Below are 24,310 nucleotides of genomic sequence, written 5' to 3'. Positions count from 1 at the left end.
GGGCTCAATCATGCCAATCATATCAATTCCCCACATAGAAAAGGGTCATGGAGAGGAAATGACATTCAATAGTGTCGGAGTAACATGAATCTTATTTGCATAAATTTGACACTCGTGGAATTTCTTCACAAACTTGCAACAGTCAGATTCCATTGTCAGCCAATAGTAACCTGCTCTCAACATCTTCTTTGCCATAACATGTCCATTGGAATGAGTACCAAAGGAACCTTCATAAACTTTAGTCATCAACATGTCTGCTTCGTGTCTATCGACGCATCTGTGCAAGACCGTATCGAAGTTTATCTTATAAAGTACATCTCCGTTTAGGTAGAAGTTTCTAGCTAATCTTCTCAAAGTCGTCTTATCTTTCAAAGATGATCCAGACGTGTAAATTTGACTTTGGAGGAAACATTTGATATCATAATACCATGGCTTTTCATCTTTGACTTCTTCAATAGAGAATACATGAGTCGGCCTATCAAGACGCATCACAGTCAAATTAGGAACTTCATTCCAAAAATTCACCACAATCATGGAAGCCAAGGTTGCAAGAGCATATGCCATCCGGTTTTCATCCCAAGGGATATGATGCAATTAAATCTTTGTAAAGAAAATCAATATCCTCCTTGCATAATCTCTATACGGTATCAAACCAGGTTGATTCGTCTCTCATTCACCTTTGATCTGATTGACTACCAAAGCTGAATCTCCATAGACGTCAAGATATTTAATTCTAAGATCAATGGCTTCTTCAAGCCCCATAATGCAGGCTTCATACTCATCCATATTGTTTGTACACTTGAAGGTCAATCTAGCTGTAAACAGAAAATGAGTTCCTTGGGGAGTAATGTAAGACCCCAATTTTGACCCTAAGATCCCTCATGCAATTTCATCATAAGCATTAGCATTGGGATCATACTTTGGCATCCTTCTTACCCCTATTTCATTGGGTTTGTTTTGGGAAAGATCACCAAGCACTATGTGATTCTATCATACTTATATATTATCATTTTACTAACCAAAATACCCAAAAATATGTCTTTGCATTTGCCTAACTCTTTTGTAGGTAAGGCATGATCCCATTGATTTATCAAGTTCATATCTAGGGTTTGAGACCCTCATGACAAAGAGCATAACCATGAATTGATCCAAGAATTTTTATGAGCATCATATATGAGTTCCATTTATTCCTACATCTTATGTTGATCAAGTGTTCTTCAAGAGTTTGGAAGTGATTTGCCTTGGAAACCCTAGTTTGACTGGGTATCTTAAATAACTTCTCCAACAAGCTATCTCACCAATTAATAAAATTTCTCAAGGTACACTTTTAAATTCATGATCTTATGCATATATGATCTACCATGAGCCTAGAAAGTCAAGAGGATTGAAGGTTATCAAGTTGGTTGATGGTGGTTGGCCAGATGAATTCATCTAATCAAAACTAAGTCTCCCTAGACCCTATCTCCTACAATTTTCACCATATGAAAATTATTCCAAGAGAAACGTTACTCTAAATGACATTCCAAAAAACTTTCATGTTGAGACCTAGAGCTATTTTTGCTTGGAAAATCATTTTCAAAGCTGAAACATTATAGGTCATTTTGTCTAAACCCTAATTTGAAAGTCAACTTCCCAAGGCCATAACTTTGTCATTTTTTATGAGATGAACGATTTCCAAGTTGCACAATCAAATTCGAGATGTCTACTTCAACTTTTATGTTTGGAGTGAGAGCAAATTCAACTTTTATGAGCATGTGATATGAGGATACATTATAGGTCATTTTTGACCTATACCATTGAACAAGTGATTTTTCCAAACTTCAAAAATGCATAACCCTATGATTAAAAATCCAAATGACATGAAATTTGTGACAATTTTGAAGGTATTTGAAATAACTACAACTTTGATGAAGACACTTTTCTCATTTGAAGCTCACATAAAAAGTTAAGTAAAATGGAATATTGAGATATATGGCTTGGCACTTAGAAATTTTTTCAACATGTTGAAATTTCCAAACTTCCACCTCAAAATTCTCCATGTTACAAGCTCCAAATGAAAAAGTGTTGAACATCAAACTTGTTCCCCTTGATCCAAGCTTTCTAAAGAACCCAAGTTCATGCATTTTGCATTAAGATTGTTAGGTCTGCGCATGGCTTTAACATGGCTGCATCATTGGAAAGAATCAAATGTACAAACTTCATTTCAACTTTCCTTGCCATTCAAGCTTCATTCAGACTTCAAGTTGAATCATTTTGGACCTTAACGCATTGCATCATGGGCTTGTACATGCCCATGCACTCGTGCCATTCTGTTAGATGCCCAAAAGTGCTTATTAGAGCTATCATATGTGGGCATCTTTCACTCTTTTTCCTTGCTAAAACTGTCAAAACCACATTTGTTTTACATGGAATGCATTACATTGATAAACAAGCTTGGTGCCTTTGATTTGTGTGTTATTGTGCAGGAAAGACATGAACTAATTGAAAATGAAGACACAAGAAAATTGGCAAAGGAACCAAAGAATACAAGCATTTCATCAGCCTGCTCGCTAGGCGAGGCTGTGGCGAAGCATTGGTTCGCTAGGCGAGTTCCAGGCGAACAGCTCCAGTAAATTATCAAATTAATTCGCTAGGCGAGCTGAAGGCGAAGGTGGTAGCGAGTTCATTCTGTTTTGGTGAAAAACGCAGCCAGCACTCACTCGCTAGGCGAAGCTCTAGCGAGTCCCCAGCGAGCATTCCAGTAGCAAAACCTCTCAACCTCGCTGGGGCGAAGGTTGAAGCGTGTCCTTCGCTAGGCGAAGGTATGTTCGCTAGGCGAAGGTATGTTCGCTAGGCGAACATGACAGTTCAGCAGGCCCTGTTTTCTCTGGGCGCAGGGGCCTTTTGTGCCCATTTTAGACCCTCGCTAGGCGAGCCATTCTGCTCGCCTAGCGAACATGACAGCCCAGCAGTGGTCTATAAGTAGCAGGTGCCACTTTTGAGCACCATACCTCATTTTTACCAACTTTTTCCACTTTTGTACTTTCTTCTAGATATTTTTGCAGCATTGTTCTTGGGATTTTTATGCCCTAGTTTTCATTTCTCTTCATCTTAGAACCATCTTCTACAAAAAGAAGGTGGATTCCCATCCAACTTCGATTATCCGACTTGGATGTTGATCAACCTTCTTTCCTTACTTGCCGACCAAGCTACCATGAAAATGAGTAGCTAAGTCATCCATTTGTCAAGGTTAGATGTAGGTGATTACTAGCTTTGTGTGTAAATGAAAGGATCCTCATATGTAAACTCTTTAACGGTAAATATATGATGAAAACTTTGTTTCTATTTAAAACTCTTTGTGTTGGTTTATGATCGAGAGATGTTTACCGACTCTTGACCTAGGTTTTCATCCAAACTTGTTTGTTAGCTAGAGATAGTAACGAATGATTTTGTTCACCATAAGGTTGAACCAAAAGGTTGTCATTTTGATAGATTGTGTTCGAGAGAAACAATGGATCAAAATGGCAAAACTCACAATATGTGTTCGAGAGAAACATATTGAGAGGACTTTGTTAAATGATTTATCATCTAAAGGAGTTTATAAGATTGTTGACCGAGCAAATACATGCAAAGTGATCATTGAAACCTAACTTTGACGATATTTCTCATTTAATCAAACCATAACTTTTACCGCAATTTATTACTTTTTATGCAAGATAACTTGATTAAAACCAAAACCCTATTGTTACATTGAGCTAAGATTAATACAACCATCGAACGGCGGTGATATCTTACAATCCCTGTGGATACGATAACAAAAACCCGACACGAAATATACATTTCAACAAAATGGCGCCGTTGCCGGGGATTGTAAATTGATATTGCGAGCATCGCAATGGTTGTTTAAGTTTTAGCTTGTGAATTTTTGACTTGTGCTTGTAATTTGTTTGGTTTAGTGTGCAGCTTACGTTTTATGCGAGGGCAAATCCCTATGGACGAACTTCTTTTTGATCCTGAGATCGAGAGAACCGCAAGGAGACTCAATAGCAAAACGAGACGTAGGAGGCAACAGGCTAGACAACGCCAAGAGCAAGGAGAAAGTTCTTCAACCACAAATCCACACCCATTCATACCAAACATGGAGCCACAACCACCACCACCTATCTCTACTCCATGTATCAATAGTCCAAGGAACACCGCTCAGTTTGCCAACCACACAGGAAGGCAAGCTGAGATGAAAACGGGAACTCTGAATTTATTATGTGGGAGTCCATTCACCGGAATGGACCATGAAGACCCATTTGCTTTTCTCACAAAATTTTATGAGATAGCATTGGCTGCCGGAGTGGATCAGGCTCAGGAGCTTCCGTTGTTCAGACGATTATTTCCCCACGCTTTGCTCGGTAAAGCAAAGGATTGGTATCTCGATCAAACACCTGCCGTAATGACAGACTGGAACGTGTTAGAAGAGAAATTCATTGAAAGATTTTTCTCCCATATCCGATTCATGGAATCAAAGACGGCCATCTCAATGTTTTCTCAAGGAACCAGTGAATCTTTGAATGAAGCGTGGGAGAGATTCAAGTCCATGCTTAGGAAATGTAAAGGGCATGGATTTGATGAATTAACTCAAATCCATATCTTCAGAAATGGACTTCAACCAAACTGCAAAACGTTGTTGGATGCCACCTCGGGTGGCTCGTTGATGTCAAAAAGTGCCGAAGAAGCCACCAACATTATCAATCGAATGGCTCTAAATGATCTTCAGAGTCAAAGTCGTGGAAATTCTTTGAAGAAGGCGGGAGTGCTTGAGTTAGGGACGAATGATGCCATCCTTGCCCAAAACAAGCTCATCTCACAACAAGTGGAACTCTTAACGCAACAAATCAAAGAGTTAAGAGAACCGTCAAAAGCTAAACAAATAGCTTGTTGTGAACTTTGTAAAGGTGAACATGACACCGGATTTTGTCCACCTCCCGGTTTCGACGAAGTAAACTACATGGCCAATCAACGGGACTATCAACCGAGACAACAACAACCTTATCAACCGCACCCTCAACAACAACAACAATTCCAAGGGAACCAAGGGTTCCAACCTAGAAGCAACTATTATCATAACCAAGGTTATGGAGGTGGTTCTTCTAGCCGTCAAAACCCTCCCCAAAATCCGTATCAATTTCAACAACCGACGGTCGTCAATTCTAAATTGGAAGAGACATTGACGCAGTTCATGCAAATGTCAATGGCCAATCAAAAGAGTAATGACGCGGCCATAAAAAATCTCGAGACTCAGGTTGGGCAACTTGCCAAGCAACTCGCTGAACAACAAACCGGTCCTTCTTTTTCGGCTAATACGCAAACAAATCCTAAGGAGCATTGTAAGGCGATTATGACGAGAAGTGGGAGGGAGTTGGGTAGTGAGAATGAAAAAAGAGTTGAGAGTGAACAAAGAGAGAAAGAGAAAGAAATTGAGGAGGAAATAGTGGAGGAAAATGTTGATGGTGAAATAGGAGTGTGGAGTGATGAGGAAGTAGTTGAAAAGAATAAAAATAATGGTGAAGTTGAAAAAGAAAAAGGTGTGGAGATTGAGGGAAATAAAAGTGATGAGGTAATAAGGGAGGTAGTGAAGAAGCCTAGATGGAAAAGTGCTAGAATTGCAAAGGGAAAGGAGGTAGTGAGCGCTACTCCGGTCCAAAATCTTCCTTATCCTCATGCTCCTTCCAAAAGGGAGAATGAACGGCATTACGCCCGGTTCATGGATATTTTTAAACAGTTGCAAATCAACATTCCGTTTGCTGAAGCCTTGGAACAAATGCCAAAGTATGCCAAATTCATGAAGGACATACTAACCAAAAAGCGGAGGTATACGGAACCGGAGACCATCGTCCTTGATGCGAGCTGTAGTGCCATTATTCAAAGGACGCTTCCTAAGAAAGAGGTTGATCCGGGAAGAGTTACATTGTCGGTTAAAATTGGTGACGTGTATGTCGGAAAGGGACTTATTGACTTGGGGTCGAGCATTAATCTTATACCTTTGTCAATTATCAAGAGGCTTGGCAACATTGAGATTAAGTCCATCCGAATGACATTGCAATTGGCGGATAAGTCGACGACCCATCCTCATGGCGTAGCCCAAGATGTGTTGGTGAAGGTCGACAAATTCTTTTTCCCGGTGGATTTTATTGTAATTGATATGGAGGAAGATGATGATGCTCCGCTCATATTGGGCCGACCATTCATGAAGACCGCAAGAATGATGATAGATGTTGATGACGGTTTAATGAAGGTGCGTGTTCAAAATGAGGAAGTCACATTTGATCTATTCGAGGCGATGAAGCATTCCAAGGATAGAAATGATAGCTTTCGCATCGATGTGATCGAAGACGCTATTATAGAGGTTTCAAAGCATATTCATGAGATATCTCCTATGGAGTTAGCTTTTGACGACTCATTGGAGGTTTTCACTGTTGAAGAGGAGCTAGCTCTTGAGGAATGCTTAAAGGAACTTGATAGTTAGGAAGACCTACAACCGTGGGAAGTAGAGGAAGAAAACTTGAAGAAGGAGGTCATTGACGAGAAAGCGCCAATTGAATTAAAAGAGTTACCTTCGACTTTGAAATATGTGTTTCTAGATGAGACCGAGGCAAAGCCGGTCATCATAAGCAACCTCTTGACAAAAGAAGAAGAAGCCCGTCTAATCATTGTGCTAAAAACCAATCAAGAAGCTATGGGTTGGACTCTTTCCGATCTAAAAGGAATTAGTCCATCCTATTGTATGCACAAGATTTTGATGGAGGAAGATTTTAAGCCGGTGGCTCAACCACAACGCCGCTTAAATCCTACGATGAAGGAGTTTGTAAGAAAGGAAGTGGTGAAGCTATTGGATGCGGGAATGATTTACCCGATCTCGGATAGTCTGTGGGTTAGTCCTGTGCACGTGGTTCCGAAGAAGGGTGGAATGACCGTAATCCGAAATGACAAAGACGAATTGATCCCGACTAAAGTTTCCACGGGGTGGAGAATGTGTATAGATTATAGACGGTTGAATACCGCGACTCGTAAGGACCATTTCCCACTCCCATTTATGGATCAAATGCTTGAAAGACTATCGGGCCAACAATACTATTGTTTTTTGGACGGCTACTCCGGGTACAACCAAATTGCGGTTGACCCGGTTGATCATGAGAAGACGGCTTTCACGTGTCCGTTTGGAGTGTTCGCATACAGAAAAATGCCCTTTGGGCTGTGCAATGCACCGGCGACCTTCCAACGATGTGTCCAAGCCATTTTTGTCGATCTGATAGAGAAAACAATGGAAGTCTTCATGGATGACTTCTCGGTATTTGGTGGGACGTTTAGTCTATGCTTGGCAAATTTGAAGACGGTGTTGGAAAGGTGTGTAAAGACCAATTTGGTGCTAAATTGGGAAAAGTGTCACTTCATGGTGACCGAGGGGATCGTGTTAGGCCACAAAGTATCTAAAAGGGGGCTTGAAGTGGATAGAGCTAAGGTTGAAGTAATTGAAAAATTACCCCCTCCGGTGAATGTGAAGGGCATCCGTAGCTTTTTGGGGCACGCGGGGTTCTACCGGCGCTTCATCAAGGACTTCTCAAAGGTGGCTAAACCTTTGAGCAATTTGCTCGCCAAAGACCAGGTATTTCTCTTCACCGAAGATTGTTTGCAAGCTTTTGAGGTTTTAAAAGAAAAATTGGTTACCGCTCCAATAATAGTCGCTCCCGATTGGAATGAAAATTTTGAACTAATGTGTGACGCGAGTGACTATGCTGTTGGAGCGGTACTTGGCCAAAGAAAAGACAAAACTTTTCATGCGATACATTATGCGAGTAAGGTTCTTAACGAGGCTCAAATAAATTATGCCACAACGGAAAAAGAACTACTCGCAATAGTGTATGCGCTAGAAAAGTTTAGATCTTATCTTATAGGGTCAAAAGTCGTTGTGTATACCGACCACGCGGCGATTAAGTATCTGCTAACCAAGCCGGATTCGAAGCAAAGGCTCATCCGTTGGATCCTCTTGTTACAAGAATTCGATGTCGAAATCAAAGACAAGAAGGGGTCGGAAAACTTGGTAGCGGATCATTTATCCCGCTTAGTGAATGTCGAGGTTACCGCATCTGAAAAGGAAATCCGGGAAGAATTTCCTGATGAAAAACTGTTTAAGGTTCAAGTTAGGCCGTGGTTTGCAGACTTTGCAAACCACAAGGCTAGTGGTTTTGTGCCTGCCGACCTAACTTCGAACCAAAAGAGGAAGTTCCTTTCGGATGCGAAGTATTATGTTTGGGATGACCCATACTTGTTTAAGTTGGGTAGCGATAACCTGTTAAGGAGATGCGTAACTGGTGATGAAGCCCAGAGCATCCTTTGGCATTGTCACAACTCGCCTTATGGCGGACATTATAATGGGGTTAGAACGGCCACTAAAATTCTTCAATCGGGATTTTATTGGCCAACTATTTTCAAAGACGCACATATCCATGCGCAAAGTTGTGACAGCTGCCAAAGAAGCGGTGGGATAGGTAAGAGAGATGAGATGCCTCTCCAAAATATCCAAGAAGTGGAAGTGTTTGATTGTTGGGGCATAGATTTCGTAGGACCTTTCCCACCCTCTTATGGGAATGAGTACATGCTTGTTGCTGTTGATTATGTCTCTAAGTGGGTTGAGGCGATTGCCTCACCTCGGGCGGATGCCAAAACGGTGATAAAATTTTTAAAGAAAAACATATTTTCCCGTTTTGGAACCCCCCTAGTGTTGATAAGTGACGGAGGGTCACACTTTTGCAATGCACCTTTGGAAACAATTCTAAAACATTATGGTGTATCGCATAGGGTGACAACTCCGTACCACCCTCAGGCTAACGGGAAAGCGGAGGTCTCTAATCGAGAGATTAAGAGAATCCTAGAAAAAACCGTGTCTAATTCTAAAAAAGAGTGGTCCCAAAAATTGGACGAAGCATTATGGGCCTACCGTACGGCCTTTAAAGCTCCAATTGGCCTAACTCCCTTTCAATTGGTATTTGGTAAAACTTGCCATTTGCCGGTTGAATTGGAACACAAGGCCTTGTGGGCCCTAAAGTTTTTAAATTTTGAACATGAGTTGGCCGGTAACAAAAGGAAAGTACAACTACTTGAGTTGGAGGAGATGCGCAATGCCGCATACCACTCAAGTTGGTTGTACAAGGAAAAAGCAAAGAAGTATCACGACAAGAAGATCCGTAACAAAGAATTTGTGCCCGGACAATTGGTCCTATTGTTCAACTCCCGATTGAAGTTGTTTCCGGGGAAGTTGAAATCAAAATGGTCCGGGCCATTTCGGGTGAAAGAAGTAAAAGAGTACGGGGCCATTGTCATTGAAGACATGGACAAGAAAGATAGTTGGACTGTGAATGGCCAACGATTGAAAGTGTATCTCGGCGGTCATGTGGATCGCGAGAGTTGTGCTCAGCCGCTCGATGCTCCTCTGTGAGCATCGCACCGTCGAGCTTAGCCGACGTTAAACAAGCGCTAGTTGGGAGGCACCCCAACATTGTAAGTATTTACTGTTTTATGTTTTATGTTGTATTGAGTACACTGTGCTAAACCTATGCTGGATGACTTGCAAGTGCTGCATTTGCCAATGCACTTGCTGTCATGCTCGCTTGCAGCTCGCTAGGCGAGGCAGTAGCGAGCATGCTCGCTAGGCGAGGCAGCAGCGAGCGCTGCAGTACTGTTTACTATTTAAATCTCAGCAGGGCCATTTTGCCCCAAACCTTCAAAAAAATTTCTGAACGGCTCTGCTGAGGAATTTGTGCTAGGCTTCTCAAACTCTTTCATTTGCATCTTTATCACCAACACTTGTTCGTTTCGGTCGATTGCAAACTCTTCTCACTTCACATTTCCGAATCCGTGTAACTAAGTTTTGCCCTACTACATTTGTCTTTTTGTTTTAACTCTTAATTTCCAAATGTGAATGGCAAATAGGATGAGTGTGGTATGGGAACATTGAGGTTGCATGTGGTATTTTGGAGTTTGAAATTTTTGGAGATTTAGGTTTTCAAATTGGGGATTTAGTGTTACTTTAGGTTTTGCATGCAATTAGGCAATCCCCAATAGCATAGAAAGATTAATTTTCATGAGAAATCATTAGGTTCTGATGTGGGAACCATTAGAGTATGGGTATTGGGGGAAAAAACTTTGAAAATGCAGAAAACCCCAAAACCCGTAAGGTTCGCTAGCACTCGCTAGGCGAACCTGGGGCGAGCGTTCGCTGCCACTTCGCTAGGCGAAGCAGCAGCGAGCAAGGCAGTATTTTAAATTATGCTTTGTTGGCTAATCTGTTGTTTGGTGTGTGTTGTTTCTTTGTATATGTTGCAGATGGAGTCAAGGTCTGGAGCTGGTAAGAAAAGAAAGGGAGCAACTACTTCCCGGACCGTGCCTATTCAATTCGATACCGACAAGTTTGTCGGTCCAAAACAGGTTGCACGGTACATCGCTCTGGAGAAGCGGAAGATACTTCCAGAGAAGCGATTTCTGATCAACCCACAGGGCACTTACAGAACTTTCGCCGGGTTGATAGACGCCAAGAAGTGGGATAGGTTGATAAGTCCCTTAGAGCATTACGACATTGCGACAGTGCGGGAGTTTTATGCTAACGCACTGCCCGACGACGACGAGCCCTTTACTTGGGTTTCTAGAGTTGTCGGGTGTGCAATTCCATTTGACCGGGATGCTATCAACCGAATCCTTGGGGAACCGCTCTAGCTGGGAGCTGACCAGAGAGACCAATACCACACCGACCTAAGGCTTCACCGAGATGTCCCTGCCATTATCGTCGACCTGCTTTTACCTGGGAAATCGGTTGAGCCGAACCCATCTGGGGTTCCAGTGAGGTATCACCGGGAGGACATGACTCCCATGGCTCAGCTGATACTGCTCTTGGTTTTGACCAACATCCAGCCTAAATCACACACCTCTACTGTGCCGATCCCAGTGGCACATTTGGTCCATTCCATCCTCACAAATGTTGAGATAGATGTGGCGAGGATAATCGCCAATGAGCTGAAGACGGTGGTCGAGAGCGGGCTTAAGTCGGGGGCTCGTGTTAATTGTCCCCTGGCTTTCCCGTGTTTGATCATGAGCTTATGCGTTCAGGCAAGGGTGAGACTTCCGTCTCGTGGGCAGGTTAGGATCCCGGCACCTATCGATGATCGGTATGTGGCTAAATATTGTAGACCAAAGACTACCGGTGGCAATGCAGCCTCAGGAAGTACTCGGGCTTCTGATGGTCCTAGTGCTTCTACTCCCGGGCTTGATCCCTACCTACGAGTGGTGTGTGACTACAGTTTTGAGTGGATGGCGGCATCCCAGAGAGCTATGATTGATATGCACAACAGTATGCAGAGGTTGGAACTGCAAGGTAATGACCCCTCCGGTGCTCGAGCATTGTTGGCGTGTGAGCAGTTTATGCTTAACGCTAATTGGCCTGTGGACAGGCCAGTCTATGGTGAGGGGGTGGGCGCTGATGCTGATGATGCTGATGATGATGATGAGGCTACCGGTTCTGAGGCCGGTAGCGAGGAGGAGTCCTGAGCCCTTAGTGGGTTAAGTTTTTGTATTTTTTTTCAGTTTTTATGTTAATTCTATTTGTATCTTCGGATTTTGTATTTTGACCATGGTGTTGTACTATTGGGGTGTTTTGTCCCCCATGAACAAATTTATATTTTCAGTTAATGTTATTTATTTATGTTTTTAATTTTGTGTGTTTAATAAATTTTTGGTTGATTGAGTGGCAAACCCTTCTAGATTGGTTGCTCCTCAAGAAGTACCCAATGAAGGTGCATCCGAGCTTGGATGGCAATGATAAGAATAAACAAGTGAATGAAGCTAAGGTACATGGTTACCGTCGGCTAGAATTTTAGAATGCATTAGGAACTTTACTCTTTTTGGTAAATTGAATATTGTCTTTTTGCAACATAATTGAATGAATGCTTCATCTAGAACTTAAAACCACAAATTGTGAGGAAACCTCCATTGTTCACTTAAATGCTGGATTCTAATAAGTTTTGTTGATTCATGCGATTCATTATTTGTCTTTTATTATTGTGAAATTGTGGAAGCAATTAGAAATGATCAAGGCACTTGTTTTCTTTCGAGCACAACTACATCCAAAAACAACTTACCTGTGAGCAGAGAGAGTATTTGTTAACCCCTTTGAGCCTAAACAGTTGAATCTCGGCTTGAAATAAAGCGAGATCTCAAAAATCTTTTTTTTACAACCCGGAAAATCTTGATTATTGTTCTTTTGCCGTAAAAAGTTAAGAGCATTCACTTAGGGTGTGGAAGAAATAAGTTGGGGAGAACGAAAAAGAATTGGTAAGTACCACAACTCTTGAAAAAGAAAAGAAAAACCGAGCAAGCATAGAAAAATATATGTATAGAAAATATAGAAAAGAAACATCTGTTTTGTATATTTGATGTGAAAGAAAAGAACAAAAATAGAAAAAAATGAAAATGAGTGCTTGCTTGGAAGAAAAATAGTGAAAAATAAAAATTGAGTTGTGGAATTTGTGTTGTGAAGGTTTCAAATAAGAAACAAATGAAACAAAGTCGAGTAGTGTGAATAATACTGTGAATGTCTCTTTTGCATCGGCACTTTCGTTTCAATGGCCTTAGAAATGACCCTTGTTTGTTAACCTAACCAAGCTTCAACCGAAAAGCCCTTAGTGATCTTTATGCTTCCACAGTACCATTTTTAATTGTTAGACATTGTATGAATCTATTTGATTTCTTCATTATTTGTTAGAGAGTGAGATTAGTCCCGCGGTTGCAAACGCGCAAAATCTTCATTCCTTATTCGAAGAGGAGAGATAGGATGATTCATTCAGAGTAGTATTGTTGTAGATAGATAAATATTTTGCATTGCTATTTAAGTTTTAGTTCTTATGTATTATTTTATTCGAACCGTTGGGAACTTGTATTTGCTGATTTCGCTTGTGTTTGAGCCGTTTATCCAACTTCAGAGAAACCAGTTTCTTAAAGCAAGTCCTCTTGTCCTTCAAGAGGCATACTTTGCTTGAGGACAAGCAAGAATCTAGTTGGGGAGAGTTGTTAGATGCCCAAAAGTGCTTATTAGAGCTATCATATGTGGGCATCTTTCACTCTTTTTCCTTGCTAAAGCTGTCAAAACCACATTTGTTTTACATGGAATGCATTACATTGATAAACAAGCTTGGTGCCTTTGATTTGTGTGTTATTGTGCAGGAAAGACATGAACTAATTGAAAATGAAGACACAAGAAAATTGGCAAAGGAACCAAAGAATACAAGCATTTCATCAGCCTGCTCGCTAGGCGAGGCTGTGGCGAAGCATTGGTTCGCTAGGCGAGTTCCAGGCGAACAGCTCCAGTAAATTATCAAATTAATTCGCTAGGCGAGCTGAAGGCGAAGGTGGTAGCGAGTTCATTCTGTTTTGGTGAAAAACGCAGCCAGCACTCACTCGCTAGGCGAAGCTCTAGCGAGTCCCCAGCGAGCATTCTAGTAGCAAAACCTCTCAACCTCGCTGGGGCGAAGGTTGAAGCGTGTCCTTCGCTAGGCGAAGGTATGTTCGCTAGGCGAAGGTATGTTCTCTAGGCGAACATGACAGTTCAGCAGGCCCTGTTTTCTCTGGGCGCAGGGGCCTTTTGTGCCCATTTTAGACCCTCGCTAGGCGAGCCATTCTGCTCGCCTAGCGAACATGACAGCCCAGCAGTGGTCTATAAGTAGCAGGTGCCACTTTTGAGCACCATACCTCATTTTTACCAACTTTTTCCACTTTTGTACTTTCTTCTAGATATTTTTGCAGCATTGTTCTTGGGATTTTTATGCCCTAGTTTTCATTTCTCTTCATCTTAGAACCATCTTCTACAAAAAGAAGGTGGATTCCCATCCAACTTCGATTATCCGACTTGGATGTTGATCAACCTTCTTTCCTTACTTGCCGACCAAGCTACCATGAAAATGAGTAGCTAAGTCATCCATTTGTCAAGGTTAGATGTAGGTGATTACTAGCTTTGTGTGTAAATGAAAGGATCCTCATATGTAAACTCTTTAACGGTAAATATATGATGAAAACTTTGTTTCTATTTAAAACTCTTTGTGTTGGTTTATGATCGAGAGATGTTTACCGACTCTTGACCTAGGTTTTCATCCAAACTTGTTTGTTAGCTAGAGATAGTAACGAATGATTTTGTTCACCATAAGGTTGAACCAAAAGGTTGTCATTTTGATAGATTGTGTTCGAGAGAAACAATGGATCAAAATGGCAAAACTCACAATATGTGTTCGAGAGAAACATATTGAGAGGACTTTGTGAAATGATTTATCATCTAAAGGAGTTTATAAGATTGTTGACCGAGCAAATACATGCAAAGTGATCATTGAAACCTAACTTTGACGATATTTCTCATTTAATCAAACCATAACTTTTACCGCAATTTATTACTTTTTATGCAAGATAACTTGATTAAAACCAAAACCCTATTGTTACATTGAGCTAAGATTAATACAACCATCGAACGGCGGTGATATCTTACAATCCCTGTGGATACGATAACAAAAACCCGACACGAAATATACATTTCAACACATTCACATTGCCAATTTTGGACAGATTTTGAAGTGTGCAAATATCATTCCCTTTGGCTATAAATAGAAGGCTTATGAGCTCATTTGAATCACACCTTGCGCGTCAGTTTTGCCCCCCCCCCCCCCCCCCCCAATTCAAACCCTCTCATTCTAAAGGAAAACCTGAGAAATTTCAATTTGAAATTTGAGTTTGAATCTCAACTGTTGGAGATTCAAGAACTCTAGGATCCACAGCCTTGCAACCTCTCCAATCACTTCCTGCTAGCTTCTCAAGTGTAATCAGATCGTGTTTGAAGCAAGCAACATCAAGTTTTGGTGATAGCATTGAAGGTAATTTTTAGAAAACTTCATCTCTTCGATTCTCACTCAATTCTACTCAATTCTCTTGGATCTTTGGTTGTCTTAAGTCCTACCAATATAGGCAAGAAGAATGAGTTACTTAGAGGTCAAATTGAAGCAACTCAGTTGACACACCTCAAAATTCAACTCCTCATATCTTTTTATATATGTGGAGTTAGTTAAAATTGAGGTCAGATTCATGCTCTACGCCATTTTTTCTTTCAGATCATGTCCTCCTTTTTTATTTTGGTGATGGTTGAGGGTGGACCAGTCCGGAGAGGTTCACCGGAGAAGAAGACCGGAGTTACAGCTCCGGTGCTGCGTTGGCACATCTCCCAGCCACAGGATCCAGTTGAAATGTTTTAATCTCACGCGTTGCTTGTAATTACCATTTGTGTTATGCATTGACTCGTGACTATGGTGGAAAGCGCGTTGATGGCCACTTGATCTGCCACCTCAATTAATGAGGCAGATCAAGTGGTCCACGTTTTTTGCTATTTTATAATTTTTATTTTAAATAGCTTATTTTCATTAATTCGTATTAATTTTAATATTGATCCAAAAAATATGAGAGTTTCACCAAAAAATTTCAAATAATTTCCACTTTCATATTCTGAATTAAAATTAATTTTTGGATCATTATTAATATTTTTCATGATTTAATTGATTTTTTGTTTGTTTTTAATTGTTTAAAAATACTTTTAATTCTTTAAAAATTCTGAAATTTTTTCTTCAAGGTTCTTTGACCTTGTTTGACCTATGATAAATCTCATGGACATTTATTTGTTGTTTTTATGAGGTTTTAGGAATTTGACAAACCATATTGAATTTAAATATATTATTTTTGTCTTTTTAATTTGAATAAATACCAATTAATTGTGTTGACCAATTGCGATGACTTGTTTGAGTTTGACTCTTGTTGTTGGGCCTTGGTCAAGGTTGATTTGACTTTGTCAAGTTAATTTCATTGGATTTAGGGGATTGATAGAATGTACATTCCATCTCCCAAAATGAATGGATGATATTAATTTGGTAAAAGTCCTCCTTTGACCAATTTGAGTTTTGATCCATTCCCCTCCCTCTTCACCTCATTCCCATTCTTTATGCATTCATCTCATTTGGCCTATGATATCTCAAAGTCCTAAGGCTAGTTGATTGAAAAATCAACATAAGTATGGATGAGATTAGGCCACCTCTTTTGCATTATTTTTGTGTGTGGTATGTTTCATGAGCATAGTCCATTATACTATGTCTCTAACATGCATTAACACCAAAATTCTATTGCCCGATCTCAAATAGTTGTAACTTCTACATAAGTCCAATTACGATTGCTTAACATAGCGCCAAACTTGTGACACAAAAGGCATAGCATTCTAGTTAGTGAGATTGTAAGTCTCCCCTCTTTCATGGTATTATGTGGAAACTTGGCCTTTTTTTCCTTCCTTTGGAAGATGTCTTGGTTCAAGGATCCATGCTTGTGATAAGTGGGTTGAGTGTTCTCCAAAGAATGACTAAAAAACCAAAAAAAAGCAAAAGCAAAACAATACTAACTTCTAACTCATTAACAACTAACTTTTAATTTCAAACCATTTACTTTAATGTCATTTAATTTTAGCCTTTATTCATTTGCCATTATTCATACCACTTTAATTGTTTATGTTAATGCAATTTTCACTTTTTCCACTAGGACCATATTGTGTGATATATTCCTTTTGGTGTATATTTTGTTTGTTTGTGGGGTCTTTGACCATTAATGTACATAATAACAACAAAAATCCTAAAAAACTTTTGTGTGGACTGTTGACTTGATCTTGGACAAATGGACTTAGAACTTAGGCAACATTCCTATGCTAAAGGACTTGGTCAATGCCAACTTTCTGTGAAACCAAGTGCTTGCAATTTGAAACTTCATCTGATGCATCTTTGAAGATCCCTTTGAGTTCATCTGCAACATGATCATTGTGAAGCTGTTATTTTGAACCTGTGACTTGTGAATTCATCTATTACATGGGTTATCTTGAAGAAGATCATGGAGTGGCAAAGCTTGGATGTGGCTATCTTTATTTGATGCCTTGCTCTTTAAGATTGATATAATTGTGCATTTGTGTGTTGCTTGATTCTAAATATCCAAGGGAATTTTGGTTTCTATTGACATTCTTGTCTATTGGATTGCAACCCATTGGTCAGATCTTTTCAACCCTTAACTCTTAATTTTGTGCATAGGATTAGTCCCTTCATCTCCTCCCCATTTCTTTAATTTCAAAATATCTTCCTCCTTTTAAAAATCTTCTTTGATTGAACTAGTTTTGTTCTAAACTTTGACCACTTTGCAAAAAGATAGAAACTTTGGCCTTATGCCATTGAATTTTCAAACTTCCTTTTCTTAATCAAACTTGTAAATAAACTTAATTATACTTGAATTAAACTTTCAAAAAGCCAAAAAAGAACTAACTCACTCAAACCATTTTTGGGCCTTTGTGCCTTTCAAACTTAATTTTTGTTAAAAGCAACGCATCCACTTTGAAATTTGTATCACGAACTACGAGGTTTTGATCCCTCATTTTTATGTTGGTACGTAGGCACAAGTCCGAAGGTCTTGTCAAACACAAAAATATAATTAATGAATTTTTTTCTCATCCCCCCATTCTATTTGTTTGTAAACATCATTTTATACCAAATACATATGCACGCAAAAAGGGCTCCCTAGGAGTACCTAGGACACTTTGGATGCTAACACCTCCCCTTTGTGTAACCAACCCCTTTATCTGTAATCTCTGACATTTTATTAGTTTTGATTTGAAAACTTCTTACTTTTGGGTTTTGTTCGTCCTCTTTCCCTTTTCCCTTGGAAACAATAAAAACGCGGTGGCGACTCTTGTTATTTGATGTCTAGCTTATCCATAGCTTGATGATCATGAATTTACCGCTACAAGTAATAATCACTGCTCCAATGCCATTACCATACGAATTAGAAGCTCCGTCAAATACCACGCCCCAACAGGAACTGGTTTTGGGCCCTTCTTCGAGCAATGGCTCATCACAATCTTTCATCTTCAAGTACAAAATCTCCTCGTTAGGAAAATCATACTTCCCTGACTGATAATCTTCAATAGGTTGGTGAGCCAAATGGTCAGCCAAGATGTAACACCCTTCTAAATACCCCAAATTATTATAATTAAAATAACAATATATTCATCAGAGTAATTATGCCCCGAAGGGTGTCACACAATCATTTCATAAAAAATCATTAAAATATCCTGTCATGCTCATTTATTTAATCAAAATAAGGTTCTTTGCATAATTCGCAGCGGAATAAAAGTCAACTCAATGTAAAACATGTAACACAATACATGTAAATCATCAACAACCAATATCAAATCAATTAAGACATCCCCTCCCGATGTTACATCTATCAGAGCATGACCCATAAGAACTACTCTAGACTCCAAGCATTAGCTTCTATTCAACTCATTTCTCGTTACCTGAAAAATAGGTGTAAGGGTGAGTTCCTCAATCAATATAACAAGCATTATAGAACAACATGTAATGCTAAGTAATTAACACATTAATTCACCCTAACCAGACTACACACTCAGCAATGGCAGTATCCGTTCAAACATCATATTCAACAATAACATATAGCATATATATAATGTCAACCATACTCAACATCAACAACACAACACACAACACACATATAATACTGGAATACATCCATTCATATTATATGCCATACATTTATTATGCAATGAGACTCTATGCATGCGGTACCGACTATTTATGAACATATAGTTCAACCTCACCGTCCAAATCCAGGCACGGCTACCAAGCTCACTAGTCCCACTCATTTGAGACATAGTGACTCACTCACTAATTCCTCACCATGGGAATTAGCTACCACCCCAAATGGGCCATGAAATGCACGCTACTCACCTAGCATGCAAACAATCAACAACAGTCCAATAATTACTAAACTCACTAATTCCTCACCATGGGAATTAGCTACCACCCCAAATGGGCCACAATGTGCAAGCTAATCACCTAGCAATTGCAACATCACCACGAATTCAGAATAGACACATGCTCACACTCTAGCCACAAAACAGTCTATTCACAAATGCATACACAACTGATACCATCACAGCATCATGCATACCAACACACATCATTAACACGTTTTATCACAAAACATATCATATAATGCCACATAATCAAACACAGTATTAGCTCACTCTACTAATACCTATACTACTCAAAACAACGGGAAATGATCCCTATCACATCATGCCTCAGCTAAGTCGCATCACTCAGCCTAAACAACCAAAACTGCACAACAGTAGCACAAAAAAATCACAATTCTGCCCATACGCGTATTGCCTCTGCCATACGCGTATTGCCCAAAACCTGGCCAAACCCATACGCGTAATGCCCACTCTCATACGCGTATTGCGCAATTCCGCGCCCAACTCATACGCGTATCACCTATCCCATACGCGTATGCTACGCGTAACAATCTCCCCTTACGCGTACCAACAGAGACCAATTCACGTTCAAAATATCATCTTTTTCTCCCATACGCGTAAGGCCTCCTCCATACGCGTATCAGCCAGCTCATACGCGTATTGCCTAGTGCCATACGCGTATGACCAGAAACCAGAACTCTCAGATCTGCTATGGCTTTCTCTGTTACGAAACCTATCCGATCCAACCTCCCACATTCCAAATTACACAAAATAATCGTCCATATCATCTACACGAATCATATCCTATTCATCTTCACCAATCCTAACATTATCTCTTCTAATTCCTACGAATTCTTTTCAATTATCATCCAATTTCATTATCCAATTTCATTCATCCAATATTTCACCATTTCATCATGCATCAATCAAATCAGAGATACAACCAATGGTTATCACTACCCAGTACATATTATCATATAATACCCTTTAACCGATGATAAACCCCCCTTACCTGAGTAAATCCGGCAGTCTCTGAGCTCCAAGCTTTCCCTTCCTTCAACCTTCGTTCTTTTGCTTTTTGCCCTTTCTGCCTCTTTTCCCTTTTCACGTGAAATTAACCTTTTTACCAAAAATGGGATTTTTCTAAATTCCAACTTATATATTATTCCAATAAATAATTATCCCAATAATTATTATTCCAAAATAATAATAAAATAATAATAATCCAAACTTCCAATTATTCAATTAAATTAATAAATAAAATATTAATTTAAATTAAATAATTAGCTTAGTTTAATTGGGGTGTTACAACTCTCCCCCACTAAAAGAGTTTTCGTCCTCGAAAACATACCTCAAGCGAACAGCTCCGGATAAGACTCCTTCATCTGACTCTCAAGTTCCCAAGTCACATTGCCACCTGCTGGTCCTCCCCAAACTACCTTTACCAAGGCGATCTCTTTACCCCGCAATTGCTTCAATTCTCGATCCTCGATCCTCATAGGTGACGTTTCAACAGTCAGGTTATCTCGCACCTGTACATCATCTATTTGGACCACATGTGACGGATCATGAATGTACCTCCTCAACTGAGACACATGAAAAACCTCATGCAAATTCGCAAGCGACGGCGGTAAAGCGATACGATAGGCTACCTCTCCTATCCTCTCCAAAATCTGATAAGGACCAATAAATCGAGGTGTCAACTTCTTCGACTTCAAAGCTCGACCAACACCAGTTATCGGAGTAACACGAAGAAACACGTGGTCTCCCTCTCGGAACTCAAGTGACTTCCTCCTCTTATCATGATAACTCTTCTGACGACTCTGAGCAATTCTCATCTTCTCCTGAATCATCTTAATCTTTTCCGTAGTTTGTTGAACAATCTCCGGTCCAACCACAGCACTCTCACCGGACTCATACCAACATAAAGGTGTCCGACATCTCCTACCATACAAAGCTTCAAACGGTGCCATACCAATGCTCGAATGAAAACTATTGTTGTAGGTAAACTCGATCAAAGGCAAATAACAATCCCAAGCACCTCCCTTTTCCAAAACACAAGCTCTCAAAAGATCCTCTAATGACTGAATCGTCCTCTCAGTCTGACCATCAGTCTGAGGATGATATGCAGAACTCAACCTCAGCTTAGTTCCCAAAGCCCTCTGCAAACCTTCCCAGAACTTCGATGTAAATCTAGGATCTCTGTCCGAAACAATACTCGACGGAATACCATGCAAACTTACAATCTTCTCAATATACAACTCGGCTAGCCTCTCTAACGGATAATCCATTCTGATCGGAATGAAATGAGCCGACTTTGTCAATCTGTCAACAATCACCCAGATAGCCTCAAAATTCTTACTTGTCCTCGGCAAACCAGAAACAAAATCCATACTGATACTATCCCACTTCCACTCTGGAATAGCCAACGGTTGCATTAGCCCAGACGGCTTCTGATGCTCAATCTTTGACTTCTGACAATTCAAACAGGAATAAACAAAACTCGCAATTTCTCTCTTCATTCCTGGCCACCAAAATAACTTTTTCAAATCATGATACATTTTCGTAGCTCCAGGATGAATACTCAAACCACTACGATGTCCTTCTTCAAGAATACTCTTCTTAAGTTCTGTAACCTCCGGAATACACACCCGATTACCAAATCTCAAAACACCATTCTCATCAACTCTGAATTCGCCACCTTGACCTTGATTCACTAAAGTCAACTTATCAACCAAAAGCATATCGGATTTCTGACCCTCTCTGATCTCATCCAGAATACCACTTGTTAACTTCAGCATTCCCAATTTAACACTATTGTGAGTACTCTCACACACCAAACTCAAGTCTCTAAACTGCTCAATTAAATCCAATTCCTTAACCATTAACATAGACATATGCAATGATTTCCGACTCAATGCATCAGCTACTACATTTGCTTTACCCGGATGGTAATTCAAACCAAAGTCATAATCCTTCAGAAACTCTAACCATCTCCTCTGTCTCATATTCAGCTCTTTCTGATCAAACAAATACTTTAAACTCTTATGGTCACTGAAAACTTCAAATCTTGACCCGTACAAGTAATGCCTCCACAACTTCAGAACAAATACCACAGCTGCCAACTCTAAATCATGTGTCGGATAGTTCCTCTCATGAACCCTTAGCTGTCTCGAAGCATAAGCTATAACCTGCTTATTCTGCATCAACACACCACCTAAACCCAACAATGAAGCATCACAATAAACCTCAAATAATTCCGACGAACTCGGTAATATCAGAATAGGAGCAGTAGTCAACCTTCTCTTTAACTCTTGGAAACCTTCTTCACACTTTGAGTCCCAAACAAATGCTTGCCCCTTTCTAGTCAACATTGTCAACGGTAACGCCAACTTGGAAAATCCCTCAATGAACTTCCTATAGTAACCTACCAGTCCAAGAAAACTTCTTATTTCAGAAACTGACTTCGGAGCTTCCCACTTAGATACCGCTTCTATCTTAGAAGGATCAACGGCAACACCACCTCTGGAAATCACATGACCAAGAAAACTCACCTCTTCTAACCAAAATTCACATTTAGAGAGTTTAGCAAATAACTTCTTTTCTCGGAGAACTTCTAAAACCACTCTCAAATGCTCAGCATGCTCTTCTTCAGATTTCGAATACACCAAAATGTCATCAATAAACACCACAACAAACTTATCTAGGTACGGATGGAAAATCCTATTCATATACTCCATAAATACTCCAGGTGCATTAGTCACACCAAAAGGCATCACAGAATACTCATAATGTCCATACCTTGTTCTGAAGGCAGTCTTCTGAATATCTTCAGTTTTCACACGTATCTGATGATACCCAAACCTCAAATCTATTTTGCTGAACACACTTGCACCAACCAACTGATCCATCAAATCATCAATCCTCGGTAAAGGATACCGATTCTTGATCGTCACTTTATTCAGTTGCCTGTAGTCCACACACAACCTCATAGTACCTTCTTTCTTCTTAACCAACAACACTGGTGCACCCCACGGTGACACACTCGGACGAATAAATTTCTTATCCAACAGATCTTCCAACTGACTCTTCAATTCGGCTAACTCAACAGCAGACATACGGTACGGAGCCATCGATATCGGTCTAGTACCAGGTACCAAATCAATCGAGAACTCAACTTCACGCTCTGGCGGCAATTCGTTCACTTCTTCCGGAAACACATCAGGAAAATCACACACCACAGCGAGATCGCCAATCACCAGTTTATCTTTAGCTTCCAAAGTCGCTAACAGCATAAACAACTCCGCTCCATCTGCTACTTCCTCATTCACCTGCCTTGCTGATAGAAACAAACTCTTTCCTTCCTCAATCTCAGGGAATATCACTGTCTTATCAAAACAGTTGATAGAAACTCGGTTAAACACCAACCAGTTCATACCCAGAATAACATCAATCTGCACTAGTGGAAGACACACAAGGTCTATCCCAAAGTCTCTACCGAAAATACTCAAGGGACAACTTAGACAAACTGAAGTAGTAGTTACTGAACCCTTCGCAGGAGTATCAATCACCATACTTCCAAACATCTTAGATATCTCTAACTTAAGTTTCACAGCACAATCCAAAGATATAAAGGAATGAGTCGCACCTGTGTCAATAATAGCTACAAGAGGAAAGCCATTAATATAACACGTACCTCGGATCAAACGATCATCTGCAGAAGTCTCAGAACCTGATAAAGCAAAAACCTTGCCTCCTGACTGATTCTCTTTCTTCGGCTTAGGACACTGGGGACTGATATGACCCAACTCTCCACAGTTGAAACAAGTCACAGTCTTCAACCGGCAATCTGCAGCTAAATGACCACCTTTTCCACACTTGAAACATTTCTTCTCATTACTGGTACACTCATGGATCCGATGTCCAGCCTGACCACATCTATAACACTTAACAGGAGCACTAGAATCTCCCCCACTAGGCCTCTTCATCCCACTCTGCCTCTGGAAACCTTTGCCAGCTGCATACGGTTTTCCACGATCCATCTGATTCTTGCCTTTCCTATCAACCCTTTGCTGATAGCTCTCTGCTCTAGCCTTGGAATCCTGTTCGAAAATCCTGCAACAGTCAACCAAATCAGAAAACACTCTAATCCTTTGATACCCAATCGCCTGCTTGATCTCGGGACGCAACCCGTTCTCAAACTTCACACATTTGGAAAATTCCCCAGCAGCCTCAGCATAGGGAGTATAATACTTCGACAGCTCTGTGAACTTAGCAGCATACTCCGTAACGGACCTGTTACCCTGCTTCAATTCCAAGAACTCTATCTCCTTCTTTCCTCTGACATCCTCGGGAAAATACTTCCTCAGAAATCTCTCTCTGAACACAGCCCAAGAAATCTCAGCATCTCCA

This window comes from Lathyrus oleraceus, chromosome 5 (assembly GCF_024323335.1).
Source record: "Lathyrus oleraceus cultivar Zhongwan6 chromosome 5, CAAS_Psat_ZW6_1.0, whole genome shotgun sequence".
Lineage (NCBI taxonomy): Eukaryota > Viridiplantae > Streptophyta > Magnoliopsida > Fabales > Fabaceae > Lathyrus > Lathyrus oleraceus.
The sequence above is the reverse complement of the archived record's forward strand: the minus strand, read 5'-3'. Positions refer to the sequence as shown.